The sequence below is a fragment of the Lolium perenne genome, chromosome 7 (genome assembly GCF_019359855.2).
Source record: "Lolium perenne isolate Kyuss_39 chromosome 7, Kyuss_2.0, whole genome shotgun sequence".
NCBI lineage: Eukaryota > Viridiplantae > Streptophyta > Magnoliopsida > Poales > Poaceae > Lolium > Lolium perenne.
This window is the reverse complement of record NC_067250.2, coordinates 168436736-168456992: the sequence shown is the minus strand read 5'-3', so window position 1 is coordinate 168456992 and position 20257 is coordinate 168436736. Positions and strand designations below refer to the sequence as shown.

Sequence of the window (20257 nt, the reverse complement as noted above, 5' to 3'; positions counted from 1 at the left end):
AATTCATGTGAGACAAGATTTAAATGAAGTTTAAGACTTCATATGAATTACTTAATAGTTTTGGACAATATCAACTAGTTAAACTAGCCATAATATCCATTAATTAAACTATGGCATGATCATGCAAAGTGACCACACCATTTTATTGCATAAACAATTAGTGTAAGTCAAATGTGAGCTATTAGAGTTGGAATTAACTTAATATCTATTTTGGTTGATTTTTAATAATTATTTGAATAGGGAAAAGTCCCTGCCTTGTTATTTTTATCAGATTAATTCTACAAAGAATCTGGTCATGGGACCAGTGGCATGTTGTAGATAATTTCAGTAGCTTTCCAACAACATAAAGCTCATCAAATTTGGTTTAGCCAATTTAAATCTATTGAATTTCAAAGTGGAGGCAGTATTCAAAATCATTTGTAATTGTTTAAATCCAATTTGAATTAAAAGGCCGGCGGGAAAACTAAACGGGCTCAAAGGTTTAAAAACGGCCCAAGGCCAGCCCAGCCACGGTTCAGTGCCGCGCGGGCTGCCTGACAGAGGGTCCCGCCTATCAGCGGCTCTTAAACGCCGAAGCGGTATGGAGCAGCGTGGGGCGTAGGATTAGATCAAGATCTAACGGCTCTAGTGCATCGTCTCACCGGCGAGAGAGAAGTTCGCCGGCGGCTCAGGTAGGGGGTCGGAGGGCTTACGGTGGCTCCAACTAGGGTTGGCAATATGCGTGACGAAGTTGTGGACGACGGCGGAGCGGCTGGTAGCAGTGGCGGAGCTCGAGGTGGTCTGGTTCGCCGGCGATTGCTGCAGGGCTTCCGCGGCGGCGATCTTGCGATTGAGCTTGCTCCGGCGAGGATTCGATGGGTGGAGTGGTGGTTGAGTAGCTGTGAGAGGTGGGGAGTCTGGTGGTGTGCTTGGATTGCTCAGGGGAGCTCTCCTTTTATAGCAGCGCATGGGTGCTGCGGGGCAGGGTGGCGGTCGACCATGGCGCGGCAATTCCGGCGGCTGGTCGAGCTAGGCGAGGTCATGGCGATGCTCTACGTGTCCAGGCGAGGCGAATGGCGGCGACAGCTTTGTCGGGGAGGGCCTGGTTGGGTCGCGTTGTTTCCATGTCTGCCGCGTCCGCGGCGGACCAGGGTTTCCTTCTCCGGCGGCGGTGGGCGCGGGTCGTGGTCGAGCGAGTGTCTGGTGGCGTCCAGGTGTCATGGTGATGCTCAACTCGTCGAGAGCGGGTCCAGGGCGAGTGCAGGGTGGCGGCGCGGCGCGTGGCCAGTGACGTCCGCGAGCGTGTCCATGCGCGACGTCATCGGCATGGTGAGCGCGTTCTGGGCGCGTGTCGTCCGGCCAATGTCATCGTCGAGCGTGACCATGGCGGTGCTAGGGTAGCGTAGGAGATGCGGTGGCGTGCTGTGGCGTAGTGGCCAGGGCAGGGAAGCGATGGAGAGAGGGGGAGCTCGTCGGGTTGGGCGACATGGCCGGCATGGCCTTGTCTAGCCTTGCCCTCTCTCTCCCTAGGTTTCTATTTGGCATTGATTTGGTTTAAGGGGACCAGGGGACCAATTGGGGTAGTGTAGTGTAGATTAGGTTGAGTAGAATCACTATTTGCAATAGTTGCAAATAGTGCCCGATTTTGGAATTTGCAAATTTGTCTAAATTTGAATTAATTCAAAAGGTGAGACAATTTGAAATGTGTGTGTTTAGATAAGTTGTATTTGACCAGAGGTGAATAGAGGTGGTGGTGGAATTTTTAGAATTCAAGAATTTGCAAAATTGGCTAAGTGGAGATTGTTGCATATGTTATAAAGTTGAGACTTTGGATGAGCATAGCTCATGATCAAAAATGATTTTGGCATGGTGATCTTTACAAAAGTTGTTCATCTTGATGTTGAATTTGAAATGGTGCAAAGAGTTAGCAAGATTTGGTTTGGGAAAATTGAATGGCAATGGCTCAAAGTAGTGATCAGACTATAATTGTCACTTTTGACCATTATCATATGTGAGCTAGATTTGTGTTTGAATTCCATTTGAATTGTGATTCTTTGATTCCAAAAGTTGTAATAAGTGTTTAATAACATTATTCAACTAATGGTGAAGACCAAATAGGTCTAGGGTCAAAATTTATAAAAATGCCATAGGGCATATGTTAGGGTTTTAGGGTTTTTCATTTATTGGAATTTCTTCCTCTTTGATTTATTTGGTTGGTGATCTTCATATGATCACCTTAGGGTTTTAGAGCATATCAAATACAAGTAATAACAATCATCATGGCATATCAATCAAATGCACAAGTCCTATGCATGGTACTATATGCAATTTAAAAAGTTTTTGTTGGTTTGAAAATTTGCTCTCTGGAATTCTCTAACTTTCTTTTTATTGAAATTTGGGGTGTTACAGCGAGACCGGTTGCAAACGACGCGCCTTGTCGTCACGAACCAGGGAGTGGCGGCGCCGCCCAGGGGAGGTCATCGGAGGCGCGACGGTGGCGGGGGTCTGAGGCGAAAGCGGTCGGCGACTCGGTGAGAAAACGAAACAGGAAGGGAGGGAGGAGGAGAAGGGATCCAGGACGCGCGCAACGTTACCAGGAAGCTCGTCGAGTTGATGGCGGAGGCAGAGGGAGGAGGACGGCGCCGGATTCGAAGGAGAAGCGCGGCGGCCGAGGTTGGGGAATGGCGAGCGCCCGCTCGACTGAGGGCCTCCCGTCCCGATTGCTTGCAGGAGGAGGTGCGCGGCGTCGAGGCGCATCTGATGGTGGCCTTGGGACGGCGAGGGGTGGCCGGAGCTGGCCAGGCGATGGTGAAGTGCTCACAGTTGCCATGGGGAAGAAACCCTCTCCGCTCGTTCCCTTGGAGAGGAAGAAAAAGGGGGATGAGGATAGAGGCGTGTGCCAGGAGGAGAAGGGAGGTGCGGTCCAGGCAAGAGATAAAGGAGGGGGGAGCAAGTGGCGTGGTGGTTGAGCTCGGTTGTGGACAGCGATGGGGAAGGGGGTCACGCTCCTTGCGTGCGTGAAGGAAGACGACAGAGGTGGAAAGGTATCTCTCCGAAGGGGTACGGGCCAGGGAAGAGGAGAGGTGGGCTGGGCTTGCTGGCCGAAAAGAAGGAGGGAGGTGGGCCGCCGGTTAGGAAGAAAAAGGGCTAGAGGGGAAGAGAGAAGGCCCAGGGTTAGACTAGGTTTCTTTTCTTTTAAAAACTTTTCTCCTTTATTTTATTTTAGAAACCTGTTTTGAACCAACACCAACAAGGGTTTGAATTTGAATACAGGTTGGAGATAAGACATAATAAGAGCGAATGGTTTATAACAAAACATAAATAGTTTTATTTTAGGGTTTGTTAAAAGAAGGAGAAGGGGAGGTTTATTTTATAAACCATATGAGAGGGAAGACACAAAATAGTTTGAGTTTATAAAATAATTTTATTTATTAAAAACATGGATGATAGGATGCATATGCCATGATGATGCATAAAGGAAAAACAACAAGCAAATCTAATAGGGGGTGCTACCCTGGGCCGTTACAATCGACACCACTAACAAGGAACCTCGCCCCGAGGTTCCACGCCATGGTACGGGAGAGAGAGGTGAACTATCGGATCTTCAGGCGACATGTTGAACTCCTCGACACCAATAACAAGAATTGTTACTCCATGTAGAACGATCGACACCACCAACAAGAAGTCGTTGTTCCGATGACGATGATGACTCCGGAGAAACAAAGGAAGGAGTAACAGTCACATGGATCCACCAATTCAGGTAACATGAGCGAATAATAAGAGTAGTCGGTATGGTGATCAGCCCATCCCGCACTCAAAGTATTACTCTGCACATGAATAGGAGAGATGTGTAACAGCTCCCAGAATTTTGATTGACGATATCGACAAGCGTTGTCAGTGAAATTCAACGGCGCCAAAGAACAAAGAATTGTAGAGAGATCAAAGAGGCATGGATGACATCAATGGGGAAGATGAAGGTTAGCCACCGGTGATGTTCTTCTGTCAGAAATCTTCAGAGATTGGTCCTCATAGGTGAAGGCGTAGATCGTCCAACCCACGTCGAAACCTAAGACTCAGAAAACTCAGATAAGAGAGAAGACACAAAACTCGCAAAGATAAGAGAGAAAGAATAGAGGTAAGGAGAAAAAGGCAGAGCTACTCAGAACTATCCAACGAATTTTAGAAAATAGTTTGGACTCTCTAAACTTAACGACCGTTGGCAAGGTTATCCTACAGGCCGGACTAGTGGGGTACCGCAACCTGAGCTCTGATACCAACTTGTGACGCCCCGGAAGCGGTACCATGAGGATTCCAGCGATCCCGCCGAAATCCGCATGATATCGATTCAGAGACGCCCTCCGACACGACGTGCGCGACGAATCACACACGTGATGCCAGAGGAATTAACACGAGCGGTAACATTACAACAGGATTACAATAGAGCCCACAAGATACATATATTACAACAACGACTCCAACGAGTCAAGATACAAATATACAATACAAAGATCCAAATCATACAGAAGAGCGAATACGTCCGAGTACGGACAAGATACAAATTGGACTAAGAGTCCTGAAGATAACCAGTGGCGTCCATAACCCTGCCCAGGCCAAGCCGGAAGGGTAACCTTGCTAACGTCGTCATCTTGTACCTGTCAAAGTTGGGCCATCGGTTGCCGACAAGAGGGAGGAAGCAAAAGAGAAAGGGGAAAAGGCGAGAGTAAGTACCAAGGAACGAACTCCGGCACGTACTTAGCGAGACTAGAAATGGCTATGCTCGCTGGGCGAGTATAATATATATATCGCCGGGGGCTATATGGTAGGTTTAGCGGCAGCAAAACTATAACCAATAGAGACACGCTACAACATCCGTCTAATCAGATAAGATAAGAGAGCGCACAAGGTAACAGATAAATACTACACAAACATAACCCAGCCGATTACACATATCCCCTCCAACAATTGTGAAGAGGCAATGTAAAAGGCACTCAACGGTGGACAAGTTTTATTAGGTATCGGTTGTAGTAATGCTATATTACTACGCAAGTTATTATCAGATTATTAACAACAAGTATAAGGTGTAAGTTGTTCTATGATCAAGCTATACAATTCCAAGTCATCCATAACCGCAGACACGGCTTATCGATAAGATGTACACCCTGCAGGGGTTGCCCAAATGTAACCATACGCATGCTCGACCCACTTACGACAGGTGGATGTCTCACAACAAGACCGTTCCCAGTTCAACAAGAAAGTCTAGGGGGGCCACCCGACTAAGCTACCCGTAACGAAGTCCGGCCGTACTCCGAAGCGGACTCAGGGTTTGCGTTAACGGCTAGGCGTGCAAACCACACGCTTCGCTAAACGTTCCGCGGGGTACAGTACATAATATAAACACCCGAAGGCAACAGGAAGTAAACACCCGAAGGCAACAGTATATAAACATAAATGCGCCAAATAAAACCAAGGTTGTGGCCCCCTTTTCAACTGACTTGAGAAAAGGTAATGGGTGAGGGGGGGTCCCAATAATCGTCCCACGCATGGGTAGAGCGCTCAATCTCGGAACAGATAACAAGAACTCGGGTCCTAGGGGACATTAGCAAGTCAAAGTTCCGATGCTTTCGCAAAGGGGCTCACAGATGCCTCTGCTTACAATTTTAGTTGTTAACCATTAAGTAAAGCATGTGTATCTCCAACAAACTAATATAGCATGTGACAACCTCCCAACAACCCAACATATCCCGATAACAGATCGAGATAAACAACAGAGCCTAAACACGCCTATGACTTGCAAGGCTCAAACATCAAGCAACGGCGATGGGTAAGGAATGATACATATAGGATTATTATGGTAAACAAGTGGAATAGGACACGTGACTCGATAAAGAAGCGCAACATAAGGATAGCAATGCGAGGGAGAGAGTAAATAGGTGAAGAGAGAGGGCTCGCCTGTGGAAAGCTGCAGAAGAACTTGTCGTATCTCACATCACCACTTCGCGATCCTATCCGGGAAGAAGCAATTGCTGGAACACACAACGTATGCAATCTTACTACTACGGAAAGAGAATCGGCATGATCAAGATATGCATGCATGGCATGGCAGATATGATGCGATGCACTTATCTGGATTAAGCAGGATCGGAATCCCGGACAATCAAATTAGGTTTGGAGTTGCATTTCTACCGGCAAATTTAAGGGTTGGATAGCATGGCATAGCATGGCAAGGATGAGCTACTTCAAAGTTAAACGGAGCGGGAAAACCTTAGGTGGATATCCGAAACACTCCGCATATATGTGAGGTGAGGTGCACGAACTATCAACGCGCGACATGATGCGAGATGCAAACAGGCATATGGATGGCATATTCATGTTCCTCATGTTTTTCTGATCAAATTTCATATATAACACTTTTAATTTGGAGTTACCAATTAAAAGTTATTAGCAGATTAGTTTTTAGTATTTAAATATAGAAAACAGATTTTATTTTAAATAGAAAAGGGCACAGATATAATTTTCGAAAGGGGGAAGGACCCCGGGTTGATTTCAAAACGTGCAGGGGTTTTATGCTGAAAACAGCCAGGCCAGGGACGGCGGGTTCAGCAGGGTAAACATGCAGGGGGCGATTTGCAAATAGGAATTGGATCTGGATCTGGGAAGGTTTTCCTCACCGCGCTGGTTGCTAGCCAGAGTCGCTGACGGGTGGGTCCGGGTGGATGACGTGGTGCGCTGAGGCCAACCATCTGCGGCTGAACGGAACGTGCTCGACGGCAGGCTTGCGCGCGGGGCGACGGTGACCACTGCGGGCCAGCACGGATGAGCGTGGGCGTTCCAGGGCAGCCCAGGAAGCGAGACCGGTTGCAAACGACGCGCCTTGTCATCGGGAACCAGGGAGTGGCGGCGCCGCCCAGGGGAGGTCGTCGGAGGCGCGACGGCGGCGAGGGTCTGCGGCGAAAGCGGTCGGCGACTTGGTGAGAAAACGAAACAGGAAGGGAGGGAGGAGGAGAAGGGATCCAGGACGCGCGCAATGTTACCAGGAAGCTGGTCGAGTTGACAGCGGAGGCAGAGGGAGGAGGATGGCGCCGGATTCGAAGGAGAAGCGCGGTGACCGAGGTTGGGGAACGGCGAGCGCCCGCTCGACTGAGGGCCTCCCGTCCCGATTGCTTGCAGGAGGAGGTGTGCGGCGTCGAGGCGCATCTGATGGTGGCCTTGGGACGGCGAGGGGTGGCCGAAGCTGGCCAGGCGATGGTGAAGTGCTCACAGTTGCCATGGGGAAGAAACCCTCTCCACTCGTTCCCTTGGAGAGGAAGAAAAAGGGGATGAGGATAGAGGCGTGTGCCAAGAGGAGAAGGGAGGTGCTGTCCAGGCAAGAGATAAAGGAGGGGGGAGCAGGTGGCGTGGTGGTTGAGCTCGGTTGTGGACAGCGATAGGGAAGGGGGTCACGCTCCTTGCGTGCGTGAAGGAAGACGACAGAGGTGGAAAGGTATCTCTCCGAAGGGGTACGGGCTAGGGAAGAGGAGAGGTGGGCTGGGCTTGCTGGCCGAAAAGAAGGAGGGAGGTGGGCCGCCGGTTAGGAAGAAAAAGGGCTAGAGGGGAAGAGAGAAGGCCCAGGGTTAGACTAGGTTTCCTTTCTTTTAAAAACTTTTCTCCTTTATTTTATTTTAGAAACCTGTTTTGAACCAACACCAACAAGAGTTTGAATTTGAATACAGGTTGGAGATAAGACATAATAAGAGCGAAAGGTTTATAACAAAATATAAATAGTTTTATTTTAGGGTTTGTTAAAAGAAGGAGAAGGGGAGGTTTATTTTATAAACCATATGAGAGGGAAGACACAAAATAGTTTGAGTTTATAAAATAAATTTATTTATTAAAAACATGGATGATAGGATGCATATGCCATGATGATGCATAAAGGAAAAACAACAAGCAAATCTAATAGGGGGTGCTACCCTGGGCCGTTACACCTCTCGTGCTCGCTTCCGTCACCACCGCACCCACACCGCGGCCACCTGCTCCCCCTCCTCTTTATCTCTCTGTAACAAACCCGAGACGCGCCCATCTTTTCTTCTCCTGCCGCCGTCCTCCCTTTTCCTCTCGCCTTCTCCTTCTCTGTGAAAAACTCCATGGCCACCGTGAGCTCCTCCACGGCGCCCCGCCATCGCCGTCACACCCTCACTGTGCCACCGCCACCAAACGGAGCGCCTCGTCGTCCTCTACCACCTCCTGCAAGCAATCGACCAGGGACGCCTCGAATTGACGCCGGTGACCTTGTTTCCTCCTCAGCACCGGCGGCAAAATCCACCGAATTCGGCCATCTCCGCCTTCCTCCGGCGCCATCGGCACCTCATCGAGCCTCCTGGTACCCCGGCACACCTCCCAGACATCCTCCCCTTCTTCTTCGCTTCCTGGTTTGCTCTATCGTCGTTGAGCCGACCGCATCCTCCGCAGGAACTCGCCGTCGGTAACGCTCTGGTGGGTCCCAGCCCTGGCGCTACCCTCTATTGGTCTGCGCCACCTAGGCGCGCCGGTTTCGCCTCCTCTCGCTTCCTGGATTCGTCTGCAACGCCCGCGCGCTCGCCGCCGACCCGCGGTGACCACCTCTTCCTGGAACGCGCCCGACATCGAGCACCTGGCGTGCATCCGCGGAAGGTTCGCCAGCATGGCGGCCACGTCATCTCCGGACCCCACCCATCAGCCCCTCGGGCTAGACCCCGCCACGGTGAGAACCCCCCCCCCCCCCCCCCGCCAGATCCAGATCTATCCGTTTTTCAGTTAGGCCCTGCACTTCTATTTCCATCAACCCGCGGTCCTTGCTGCTATCGCTTTTAAACAAAACCCCCTGCCTGTTTATGAAACAAACCCGGGGTCCTTCCCCCTTTCTGTAAATTGTTTTCGGGTCCTTTTCCCATTTAAATTAATCCTATTTTACCAATTTAAATAAGAAAAACTAATATGTTAATAACTTTTAAATGGTAATTCATATGAAAATGTTTTCTATATGAAAATTGATCAGAAAAACACAAGGAACATGAATATGCCATCCATACATCTGTTTGCATCTCGCATCAAGTCGAACCGTGATAGTTATGCATGATCACCTAACATATATGCAGAGTATTTCGGATACCGACTATGGTTTTCCCCCCTCCGTTTAATACTGAAGTAGCTCACCCTTGACATGCTACTGCCATGCTAATCAACACTTAACTTGTCGGTAGAAAATGCAACTCCAACATAATTTGTTTGTTCGGGGTTCCGACTCCGACTAATTTGGATAAGTTGCATCGCCGCATCATGTTTGCCAAGTCATGCATATCATCTTGATCATGTTGATTCTTCTTTATCCATAGTAGTAAGATTTGCATACGTTGTGTGTTCCAGCATTTGCTTCTTCCCGGATAGGATCGTGAAGTGGTGTGGTGAGATACGACAAGTTCTCCGGATGTCCCTCGGCAAGCTTTAACAGGCAAGCATTTCCCCTATACTCATGCCCCTGCAGGAGTCGCTCACCTATTTTATTTTGTTTTCTCCCTTATGCTATCCTTAAGTTGCGTACTTGTCACGTGTCCTTTCCACTTGTTACCTCAAGCAGCCCATATTGCCACCACCACCTCCTATGGCTATTGTTTGGTTATTGAGTCTGCCCTTGCGAGTCGTAGTGCATGCTAGTGCTATTTTATCTCGTTACCGTTACTGCTATCTTATCGGGTTATATGTTGGGAAGAATCATGGTTACTCTAGTTGTTGATAATTGTTTAGCGGAGGCATCGGTGGGTCAGCTGATCGTTTTGTGACGGCTCACTTGTGTTTCCTAAATATCTTAGGACCCCGAGTTCTTGTTATCTGTTCCGAGACTGAGCGCTCTAACCACACGTGGGTATGCTTACCGGGTCTCCCCTCGACCACTTCCGGAATCTACAGCTTTGTCTAGTGGCCACAATTAGTTTGAAAGTTTGTTTGTTTCTCCCGGACGTGCAAGCATGTTTCTTTGTGGTCAGATGATATGATATTACTTTTGGGGAAGCCATGCGTGCCTTGTATCCCCGTTGTCTCTTGCACGTCCGTAGGTGCGGCACATATTGTTAAGAGGTCATCCTCTAGTGGGCTATGATCCTTCTTAGCCATCCTCGCAACAGCTAGGTCCGCGTCGGAGTTTCGATCGGGCTCCGAGACGGGTTAACCTAGTTAGGTGGCTTCCTGGACATTGTTGTCGTGAAGGAGATCGAGTGCGTGTCGTGATATCCACCTGTCGTAACTGGGTTGATCGTGCGTGTGGGCACATTTGGGCACCCCTGCAGGGTTACAATCTTATCGATAAGCCGCGTCCGCGGTTATGGACGACTTGGAGCTGTAAGACTCGACCATAGACAACTTACACCTGTTGTTTCACTACTAATAACTTGCATAGTAAGATAGAACAACTTAAATAATAACTGGTTAAAACTTGTCCACCGTGTGAATGCCTTTGTAAGTACTTCCTTGCGAGGGGGTAACGCATCGGTTGTGTTATGCTTGCAGAGTATAGAACTGTTAGCTTATGCGTTCTCTCACCTTCTCTGATTAGACGAAAGTTGTAGAGTGTCTCTATTGGTTTTTATTGCTTGTGCGCTGCTGATACGTCTCCGACGTATCGATAATTTCTTATGTTCCATGCCACATTATTGATGTTATCTACATGTTTTATGCACACTTTATGTCATATTCGTGCATTTTCTGGAACTAACCTATTAACAAGATGCCGAAGTGCCGATTCTTTGTTCTGCTTGTTTTTGGTTTCAGAAATCCTAGTAAGGAAATATTCTCGGAATTGGACGAAATCAAAGCCCAGGGGGCCTATTTTCTCACGAAGCTTCCAGAAGTCCGACGGAGAGACGAAGCGGGGCCACGGAGGGGCCACACCCTAGGGCGGCGCGGCCCCCCCCTTGGCCGCGCGGCCCTGTGGTGTGGGGCCCCCGTGCCGCCTCTTGACCTGCCCTTCCGCCTATAAAAAGTCTCCGTGACGAAACCCCCAGTACCGAGAACCACGATACGGAAAACCTTCCAGAGACGCCGCCGCCGCCGATCCCATCTCGGGGGATCCAGGAGATCGCCTCCGGCACCCTGCCGGAGAGGGGAATCATCTCCCGGAGGACTCTACGCCGCCATGGTCGCCTCCGGTGTGATGTGTGAGTAGTCTACCCCTGGACTATGGGTCCATAGCAGTAGCTAGATGGTTGTCTTCTCCCCATTGTGCTATCATTGTCGGATCTTGTGAGCTGCCTAACATGATCAAGATCATCTATCTGTAATTCTATATGTTGCGTTTGTTGGGATCCGATGAATAGAGAATACTTGTTATGTTGATTATCAAAGTTATATCTATGTGTTGTTTATGATCTTGCATGCTTTCCGTTACTAGTAGATGCTCTGGCCAAGTAGATGCTTGTAACTCCAAGAGGGAGTACTTATGCTCGATAGTGGGTTCATGCCTGCATTGACACCTGGGACAGTGACAGAAAGTTCTAAGGTTGTGTTGTGTTGTTGCCACTAGGGATAAAACATTAGTGCTATGTTCAAGGATGTAGTCACTAGTTACATTACGCACCATACTTAATGCAATTGTCTGTTGTTAGCAACTTAATACTGGAGGGGGTTCGGATGATAACCTGAAGGTGGACTTTTTAGGCATAGATGCAGTTGGATGACGGTCTATGTACTTTGTCGTAATGCCCAATTAAATCTCACTATACTCATCATGATATGTATGTGCATGGTCATGCTCTCTTTATTTGTCAATTGCCCAACTGTAATTTGTTCACCCAACATGCTGTTCGTCTTATGGGAGAGACACCTCTAGTGAACTGTGGACCCCGGTCCAATTCTCTTTACTGAAATACAATCTACTGCAATACTTGTTCTACTGTTTTCTGCAAACAATCATCTTCCACACAATACGGTTAACTCTTTGTTACAGCAAGCCGGTGAGATTGACAACCTCACTGTTTCGTTGGGGCAAAGTACTTTGGTTGTGTTGTGCAGGTTCCACGTTGGCGCCGGAATCCCTGGTGTTGCGCCGCACTACATCCCGCCGCCATCAACCTTCAACGTGCTTCTTGACTCCTACTGGTCCGATTAAACCTTGGTTTCTTACTAAGGGAAACTTGCCGCTGTGCGCATCACACCTTCCTCTTGGGGTTCCCAACGGACGTGCCAACCACACGCATCAAGCAAATTTCTGGCGCCGTTGCCGGGGACCTGAAGAAAAGTTACATCACAAGGATCTCTAACTCCCACGTCAACTTTGCGCCAGCAACAAATTTCTGGCGCCGTTGCCGGGGAGATCAAGACACGCTGCAAGGGGAGTCTCCACTTCTCAATCTCTTTACTTTGTTTTTGTCTTGCTTAGTTTTATTTACTACTTTGTTTGCTGCACTAAATCAAAATACAAAAAAATTAGTTGCTAGTTTAACTTTACTGTCTTGCACTCTATATCAAAAACACAAAAAAATTAGTTACTTGTTTTACTTTACTTAATATCATCCATGTTTTTATTTCACTAGTTAAGCATAATGGAAAACAACAAAAATATGAGAGATCTTTATGAACTTTATCTCGAATTAGGACATGATGTGTTTGAAGAGAGAATTAAAAAACCCATGGAACTTTATATGCATGCTAATGGAAATGTTATTACTATGGATGCTTTGAACACCATTGTTGCTAATGCTATGGAAAATTCTAAGCTTGGGGAAGCTGGCTCTGATGAGCATGATCTTTTTAGTCCCCCAAGCATTGAGGAGAAAATTTTATTTTATGATTACAATATGCCTCCTATATATGATGATAGCCACTTTGTTGAATTTGCTCCCACTACAACCAATAAAATTGATTATGCTTACGTGGAGAGTAATAATTTTATGCATGAGACTCATGATAAGAATGCTTTATGTGATAGTTACATTGTTGAGTTTGCTCATGATGCTACTGAAAATTATTATGAGAGAGGAAAATATGGTTGTAGAAATTTTCATGTTACTAAAACACCTCTCTATGTGCTGAAATTTTTGAAGCTACACTTGTTTTATCTTCCTATGCTTGTTACTTTGCTCTTCATGAACTTGTTTATTTACAAGATTCCTATGCATAGGAAGCATTTTAGACTTAAATGTGTTTTGAATTTGCCTCTTGATGCTCTCTTTTGCTTCAAATACTATTCCTTGCGAGTGCATCATTAAAACTGCTGAGCCCATCTTAATGGCTATAAAGAAAGAACTTCTTGGGAGATAACCCATGTGTTATTTTACTACAGTACTTTGTTTTATATTTGTGTCTTGGAAGTTGTTTACTACTGTAGCAACCTCTCCTTATCTTAGTTTTGTGTTTTGTTGTGCCAAGTTAAGCCGTTGATAGAAAAGTAAGTACTAGATTTGGATTACTGCGCAGTTCCAGATTTCTTTGCTGTCACGAATCTGAGTCCACCTCCCTGTAGGTAGCTCAGAAAATTAAGCCAATTTACGTGCATGATCCTCAGATATGTACGCAACTTTCATTCAATTTGAGCATTTTCATTTGAGCAAGTCTGGTGCCATTTTAAAATTCGTCAATACGAACTGTTCTGTTTTGACAGATTCTGCCTTTTATTTCGCATTGCCTCTTTCGCTATGTTGGATGAATTTCTTTGATCCATTAATATCCAGTAGCATTATGCAATGTCCAGAAGTGTTAAGAATGATTGTGTCACCTCTGAATATGTCAATTTATATTGTGCACTAACCCTCTAATGAGTTGTTTCGAGTTTGGTGTGGAGGAAGTTTTCAAGGATCAAGAGAGGAGTATGATGCAACATGATCAAGGAGAGTGAAAGCTCTAAGCTTGGGGATGCACCCGGTGGTTCACCCCTGCATATTCTAAGAAGACTCAAGCGTCTAAGTTTGGGGATGCCCAAGGCATCCCCTTCTTCATCGACAACATTATCAGGTTCCTCCCCTGAAACTATATTTTTATTCCATCACATCTTATGTGCTTTTTCTTGGAGCGTCGGTTTGTTTTTGTTTTTTTGTTTTGTTTGAATAAAATGGATCCTAGCATTCACTTTATGGGAGAGAGACACGCTCCGCTGTAGCATATGGACAAGTATGTCCTTGGTTTCTACTCATAGTATTCATGGCGAAGTTTCTCCTTCGTTAAATTGTTATATGGTTGGAATTGGAAAATGATACATGTAGTAATTGCTATAAATGTCTTGGGTAATGTGATACTTGGCAATTGTTGTGCTCATGATTAAGCTCTTGCATCATATGCTTTGCACCCATTAATGAAGAGATACATAGAGCATGCTAAAATTTGGTTTGCATATTTGGTTTCTCTAAGGTCTAGATAATTTCTAGTTTTGAGTTTGAACAACAAGGAAGATGGTGTAGAGTCTTATAATGTTTTCAATATGTCTTTTATGTGAGTTTTGCTGCACCGGTTCATCCTTGTGTTTGTTTCAAATAAGCCTTGCTAGCCTAAACCTTGTATCGAGAGGGAATACTTCTCATGCATCCAAAATACTTGAGCCAACCACTATGCCATTTGTGTCCACCATACCTACCTATACTACATGGTATTTTCCGCCATTCCAAAGTAAATTGCTTGAGTGCTACCTTTAAAATTCCATCATTCACCTTTGCAATATATAGCTCATGGGACAAATAGCTTAAAAACTATTGTGGTATTGAATATGTAATTATGCACTTTATCTCTTATTAAGTTGCTTGTTGTGCGATAACCATGTTCACTGGGGACGCCATCAACTATTCATTATTGAATTTCATGTGAGTTGCTATGCATGTCCGTCTTGTCTGAAGTAAGAGAGATCTACCACCATATGGTTAAGCATGCATATGTTAGAGAAGAACATTGGGCCGCTAACTAAAGCCATGCTCCATGGTGGAAGTTTCAGTTTTGGACAACAATCCTCAAATCTCAAATGAGAAAATTATTAATTGTTGGTATATGCTTATGCATAAAAGAGGAGTCCATTATCTGTTGTCTATGTTGTCTCGGTATGGATGTCTAAGTTGAAGAATAATCAATAGCGAGAAATCCAATGCGAGCTTTCTCCTTAGACCTTTGTACAGGCGGCATAGAGGTACCCCTTTGTGACACTTGGTAAAAACAATGCATTGTGATGATCCGGTAGTCCAAGCTAATTAGGGCAAGGTGCGGGCACTATTAGTACACTATGCATGAGGCTTGCAACTTATAAGATATAATTTACATGATGCATATGCTTTATTACTACCGTTGACAAAATTGTTTCATGTTTTCAAAATCAAAGCTCTAGCACAAATATAGCAATCGATGCTTTTCCTCTATGGAGGACCATTCTTTTACTTTCAATGTTGAGTCAGTTCACCTATTTCTCTCCACCTCAAGAAGCAAACACTTGTGTGAACTGTGCATTGATTCCTACATACTTGCTTATTGCATCTATTATATTACTCTATGTTGACAATATCCATGAGATATACATGTTACAAGTTGAAAGCAACCGCTGAAACTTAATCTTCTTTTGTGTTGCTTCAATGCCTTTACTTTGAATTATTGCTTTATGAGTTAACTCTTATGCAAGACTTATTGATGCTTGTCTTGAAGTGCTATTCATGAAAAGTCTTTGCTATATGATTCACTTGTTTACTCATGTCATATACATTGTTTTGATCGCTGCATTCACTACATATGCTTTACAAATAGTATGATCAAGATTATGATGGCATGTCACTCCAGAAATTATCTGTGTTATCGTTCTACCTGCTCGGGACGAGCAGAACTAAGCTTGGGGATGCTAATACGTCTCCGACGTATCGATAATTTCTTATGTTCCATGCCACATTATTGATGTTATCTACATGTTTTATGCACACTTTATGTCATATTCGTGCATTTTCTGGAACTAACCTATTAACAAGATGCCGAAGTGCCGATTCTTTGTCTGCTGTTTTTGGTTTCAGAAATCCTAGTAAGGAAATATTCTCGGAATTGGACGAAATCAAAGCCCAGGGGCCTATTTTCTCACGAAGCTTCCAGAAGTCTGAAGGAGAGATGAAGAGGGGCCACGGAGGGGCCACACCCTAGGGCGGCGTGGCCCCCCCCTTGGCCGCGCGGCCCTGTGGTGTGGGGCCCCCGTGCCGCCTCTTGACCTGCCCTTCCGCCTATAAAAAGTCTCCGTGACGAAACCCCCAGTACCGAGAACCACGATACGGAAAACCTTCCAGAGACGCCGCCGCCGCCGATCCCATCTCGGGGGATCCAGGAGATCGCCTCCGGCACCCTGCCGGAGAGGGGAATCATCTCCCGGAGGACTCTACGCCGCCATGGTCGCCTCCGGTGTGATGTGTGAGTAGTCTACCCCTGGACTATGGGTCCATAGCAGTAGCTAGATGGTTGTCTTCTCCCCATTGTGCTATCATTGTCGGATCTTGTGAGCTGCCTAACATGATCAAGATCATCTATCTGTAATTCTATATGTTGCGTTTGTTGGGATCCGATGAATAGAGAATACTTGTTATGTTGATTATCAAAGTTATATCTATGTGTTGTTTATGATCTTGCATGCTTTCCGTTACTAGTAGATGCTCTGGCCAAGTAGATGCTTGTAACTCCAAGAGGGAGTACTTATGCTCGATAGTGGGTTCATGCCGCATTGACACTGGGACAAAGGATGAAAGTTCTAAGGTTGTGTTGTGCTGTTGCCACTAGGGATAAAACATTAGTGCTATGTTCAAGGATGTAGTCACTAGTTACATTACGCACCATACTTAATGCAATTGTCTGTTGTTAGCAACTTAATACTGGAGGGGGTTCGGATGATAACCTGAAGGTGGACTTTTTAGGCATAGATGCAGTTGGATGACGGTCTATGTACTTTGTCGTAATGCCCAATTAAATCTCACTATACTCATCATGATATGTATGTGCATGGTCATGCTCTCTTTATTTGTCAATTGCCCAACTGTAATTTGTTCACCCAACATGCTGTTCGTCTTATGGGAGAGACACCTCTAGTGAACTGTGGACCCCGGTCCAATTCTCTTTACTGAAATACAATCTACTGCAATACTTGTTCTACTGTTTTCTGCAAACAATCATCTTCCACACAATACGGTTAACTCTTTGTTACAGCAAGCCGGTGAGATTGACAACCTCACTGTTTCGTTGGGGCAAAGTACTTTGGTTGTGTTGTGCAGGTTCCACGTTGGCGCCGGAATCCCTGGTGTTGCGCCACACTACATCCCGCCGCCATCAACCTTCAACGTGCTTCTTGACTCCTACTGGTCCGATTAAACCTTGGTTTCTTACTGAGGGAAACTTGCCGCTGTGCGCATCACACCTTCCTCTTGGGGTTCCCAACGGACGTGCCAACCACACGCATCAGCTGCCGCTTAACCCCACCATATTTCCTATGACGTTCCTCTTGCGTCCTCTAAGTCCCCTGCGTGCCTCAAGTACAAAGGACGACTGGTTGACGAATGCTTATACGTCTTGAAGTCTTGTTAAGTACGAACCCGTACTTATTGCTGCTTCTACGGGATATAACCGGGCAGGTATGAAGACATGTTCGATGAAGACGATGTTAGCAAGGTTACCCTTCCGGCTTGGCCTGGGCAGGGTTATGGACGCCACTGGTTATCTTCGGGACTCTTAGTCCAATTTTGTATCTTGTCTGTACTCGAACGTATTTGATCTTCTGTATGATTTGGATCTTTGTATTGTATATTTGCATCTTGACTCGATGGAGTCTTTGTTGTAATATATGTTTCTTGTGGGCTCTACTGTAATCCTGTTGTAATGTTACCGCTCATGTTAATTCCTCTGGCATCACGTGTGTGATTCGTCGTGCATGTCGTGTCGGAGGGCGTCTCCGAGTCGATATCGTGCGGATTTCGGCGGGATCGCTGGAATCCTCATGGTACCGGTTCCGGGACGTCACAAGTTGGTATCAGAGCCTCTGGTTGACGGTACCCCACTAGTCCAGCCTTTAGGATAACCTTGCCAACGGTCGTTGAGTTTAGAGAGGTCAAACTATTTTCTAAAATTCGTTGGATAGTTCTGATTAGCTCTGATTTTTTCCTTACCTATATTCTTTCTCCTCTCATCTATGCGAGTTTTGATTCTTCTCTCTTATCTGCTTCTCCGAGTCTTGGGTTCCGACGTGGGTTGGACGATCTTTGCCCCACCTATTAGGTCAGTTCTTCGGAGGATCCCGACAAAAGCGCATCATCAACAGCGGAACAATGACTTCTTGTTAGTGGTGTCGACCGATCTACATGGAGCAACAACTCTTGTTAGTGGTGTCGGGGAGATCGACATGTCGCCTGAAGATCCGCTAGTTCCACCTCTCTCCCCCGTACCTGGACGTGGGATCTCGGGGCGCGATCCCTTGTTAGTGGTGTCGATTGTAACGGCCCCGGGTAGCACCCCTATTAGATTTGGTTGTTCTTTTTCTTTTATGCATCATCATGGCATATGCATCATATCATCCATGTTTTACAAAAATAAAATTATTTTATAGAGCTTTCTTATTTCATTTTAACCTCTCATATGGTCTTCATAATAAGCCCCCCTTCTATGTCTCTTTTCACAAATACTAAACTCCCAAAACTATATGATAAAAAAACTATTTTCAAATACTTTCAAACATAAAATCAAACTGGTTCTATTTGAATTTCAATAAATAGTTTCAAAACAGTTTTCAAAAACATAAGGGAAAACAAAGTTTAAAAGAAAACCCTATCCCCTAACCAGCAGCCAACCCCTGGCCCTTTTCTCTTTGTTTTCCGACCAGCCCACCTCCCTCCTTCCTTCCTCCCTCCTTGGCCCAGCCCAGCTCGGCCTCGACCCAACTCCTTTTGGCCCGTACCCCCTCGCAAACGACCTCATGGTCTTATCCCCTTCATCCTCGTCAGCTTGGAGAGCGACAGGAGCACGAGCCTCTCGTGCTCGCTTCCGTCACCACCGCACCCACACCGCGGCCACCTGCTCCCCCTCCTCTTTATCTCTCTGTGCCAAACCCTAGACGCGCCCATCTTTTCCTCTCCTGCCGCCGTCCTCCCTTTTCCTCTCGCCTTCTCCTTCTCTATAAAAAACTCCATGGCCACCGTGAGCTCCTCCACGGCGCCCCGCCGTCGCCGTCACCCCCTCGCTGCGCCACCGCCACCAAACGGAGTGCCTCGTCGTCCTCTACCACCTCCTGCAAGCAATCGACCAGGGACGCCTCGAATTGATGCCGGCGACCTCGTTTCCTCCTCAGCACCGGTGGCAAAATCCGCCGAATTCGGCCATCTCCGCCTTCCTCCGGCGCCATCGGCACCTCATTGAGCCTCCTGGTACCCCGGCACACCTCCCAGACATCCTCCCCTTCTTCTTCGCTTCCTGGTTTGCTCTATCGTGTTGAGCCGACCGCATCCTCCGCAGGAACTCGCCGTCGGTAATGCTCTGGTGGGTCCCAGCCCTGGCGCCGCCCTCTCTTGGTCTGCGCCGCCTAGGCGCGTCGGTTTCGCCTCCTCTCGCTTCCTGAATTCGTCTGCAACGCCCGCGCGCTCGCCGCCGACCCGCGGTGACCACCTCTTCCTGGAACGCGCCCGACATCGAGCACCTGGCGTGCATCCGCGGAAGGTTCGCCAGCGTGGCGGCCACATCATCACCGGACCCCACCCGTCAGCCCCTCGGGCTAGACCCCGCCACGGTGAGAAAACCCCTCCGCCAGATCCAGATCTATCCGTTTTTCAGTTAGGCCCCTGCACTTCTATTTCCATCAACCCGCGGTCCTTGCCGCTGTCGCTTTTAAACAAAACCCCCTGCCTGTTTATGAAACAAACCCAGGGTCCTTCCCCTTTCTGTAAATTGTTTTCGGGTCCTTTTCCCATTGAAATAAATCCTATTTTACCAATTTAAATAAGAAAAACTAATATGTTAATAACTTTTAAATGGTAATTCATATGAAAATGTTTTCTATATGAAAATTGATCAGAAAAACACAAGGAACATGAATATGCCATCCATACATCTGTTTGCATCTCGCATCAAGTTGAACCGTGATAGTTATGCATGATCACCTAACATATATGCAGAGTATTTCGGATACCGACTATGGTTTTCCCCGCTCCATTTAATATTGAAGTAGCTCACCCTTGCCATGCTACTGCCATGCTAATCAACACTTAACTTGTCGGTAGAAAATGCAACTCCAACATAATTTGTTTGTTCGGGGTTCCGACTCCGACTAATTTGGATAAGTTGCATCGCCGCATCATGT

General features: G+C 46.6%; 1 long non-coding RNA gene across 2 annotated transcripts; it reads right to left on the bottom strand.

Annotated features, from left to right (window-relative positions):
* Positions 1 to 4395: 4395 nt before the first annotated feature.
* LOC127301013 (uncharacterized) lies at positions 4396 to 7835 on the bottom strand. 2 transcript variants are annotated; one of them, XR_011748952.1, is made up of 3 exons: positions 6648 to 7835; positions 5929 to 6002; positions 4396 to 4631 (listed from the first exon to the last, which is right to left on the bottom strand). It is a non-coding gene; the product is annotated as an uncharacterized lncRNA (long non-coding RNA). The 2 variants fall into 2 exon arrangements; XR_011748951.1 differs by lacking the exon at positions 6648 to 7835 and having other exon boundaries at positions 5929 to 6391.
* Between the last annotated feature and the right edge of the window lie 12422 nt (positions 7836 to 20257).